This window comes from Mus caroli, unplaced genomic scaffold (assembly GCF_978045245.1).
Source record: "Mus caroli unplaced genomic scaffold, Mus_caroli_1 scaffold_18, whole genome shotgun sequence".
NCBI classification, from domain to species: domain Eukaryota; kingdom Metazoa; phylum Chordata; class Mammalia; order Rodentia; family Muridae; genus Mus; species Mus caroli.
This window is the reverse complement of record NW_028227273.1, coordinates 840,866-842,835: the sequence shown is the minus strand read 5'-3', so window position 1 is coordinate 842,835 and position 1,970 is coordinate 840,866. Positions and strand designations below refer to the sequence as shown.

General features: G+C 50.2%; 1 non-coding gene across 1 annotated transcript; it reads left to right on the top strand.

Moving 5' to 3' along the window:
* The first annotated feature begins 361 nt into the window (after positions 1–361).
* Positions 362–503, top strand: LOC115029782 (small nucleolar RNA SNORA48). Its single transcript, XR_003835348.1, has one exon. It is a non-coding gene; the product is annotated as a small nucleolar RNA SNORA48 (small nucleolar RNA).
* Positions 504–1,970: the final 1,467 nt, after the last annotated feature.

Genomic DNA, 1,970 nt, shown 5'->3' with positions numbered 1-1,970 from the left:
CCTCCATCCCTCTCTGCCTTGCTCCCTCACTCCCTCCCTCCATTCCTATAATTGTACTCAGTTGATTGTTTTTTAAAAGTTGGTCAATATGAGTTTAAGGTCAGCCAGTTCTACATTAAAAATTCCAGATCAGCCAGGACTACACAGGGGCCATAAAAGAAAAGGGGCATGATCGGGAGCAGGAAGAGAGGGAACTGGGTGAGCATTGTGCATAACTATGAAATAGTCAAATAATAAAAGACATTCTCATTCAAGAAATATGAGTTTTATTTATTAGTAACAAATCCATCATTTTTTCTTTGCTTTTGGACTCTTGCTGATTATTGGCTTATTAAAAAGACACACACACACACACACACACACACCCTCAACTGGCAAGGAGACACCTAGTTGGTGGTGTTCTTCTTATGTGTGTCAGGGCCAGAGCAGATGCCAGTCCTTTGTTTATCCTAACTTGATGCCTGGCTTGGTAGCCAAAGCTGTTTTATGCCTTAGACTCATACAAATCAAATCAAATCCAGGCAGCACAGTGCAGGAGGAGGAAGACAAATGAAGAGCTGTGGACCACAATGCTATCCACAGACCTGCCCTCCAGTGCTTATCACAGAACAGGTCATACATAGATACCTTGACACCAGGCCATGTAGCACAGATTAAGGATGCTGCCCCAGGGGCACCACTAGCAGCATGGCCAATCTGCAGTGGGAGATGAGTATGTGGTGGTCGGGTGGGTGAGAAAAGAGAAGTGGAGCAGCTTCAGCATTATGAAGAGAGATGAAACTCTATTCTCCAGGGTGAGAAGCCAATCCTGCCTCCTGGTGCCATGGTGAGGTCCCAGCCTGAGCTGCCACTTAGTGCCATGTCTGATTTCATGGTTTCGTATTTACTCAGCAACAGGAATGGGTAGGGGGCCAGTATCAGTGTCCTTGAATCATATTATTACATGGGAACATGCATATGGCCCTGCTATGGGCAGAAGGATATAAGGAGCTGTGCATAACTGATTCTGCCCCTGTAACTCAGAAGAGTGACCCTTGTGCTTTGTCCAGGCAGCACAATGGGATTGGCTCTGGAAGCTGCAGTGTGAGTGGGCCAGCCCTGAGGACATGAGTGTAAGGGAGCTGATTCTGCCTCTCATCTGCAGTGGAGTGACATGGGCACAGACATAGTGCCCCACATCGCTATCTCCAGCAGTAGGGAAAGCTGCCCACAGGGTCATGAGCTCTGGAGAACTAGCCCTGCTCCTTACCAGCTGGAGTACTCTGGGAAAGTGGGCCCTGCACCTCACCTATACAGCACAGCAGAGCTGACCCTGGTGATGGGGAATGCAGGTGAGATAGCCCCAAGAGCAAGAGCACAGGAGAGATGGCCCTGCCACTCACCAGCTGCAGTGCTCAGGGAAGCAGACCCTGCACCTCCCCTGGGCAGCACATTAGTGTTTGCCCTGGTGGAGGGGACATAGATGAGCTGTCCTGAGGGCAAGAGCACAGGAGAGCTGGTCTTGCCATACATCTGGTAGAAGTTGGCATGGGTGTAGGGTTGCCCTCCTTCCACCCCTTGTCACCTACAGTAACCTAGGTGGCTCATGAGAATGTGAGAGCAGACCTTGCACCTCACCTGGGCAGCATGCTGGAACTGTCTCTGATGGCAAGGCATGAGTGAAACAGCCCTGAGAGGATGAGAGCAGGACTCAGAAGCTGCAACACTTGGGAGAGTGGACCCAGAATCTTGACTGGGTAGCACAATGAAGCTGACTCTGGAGGCGTGTGTGCTGGTGAGCTGGCCTTGACGTTGCCTCCTGATGATGGTAGAATTGGTGGCCTAGCCAAGAGTAGTGCTCGAGAGCTCACCCTGGTGGTGGAGAAAACGGAGAACTGGCTAGCTGACCAGTTCAGCTACAACCCAGACCCAGATTCAGGACTCCTATCCCAAAATCTATATCATCTGCAATGGTTGGGTCATCTAAAAGG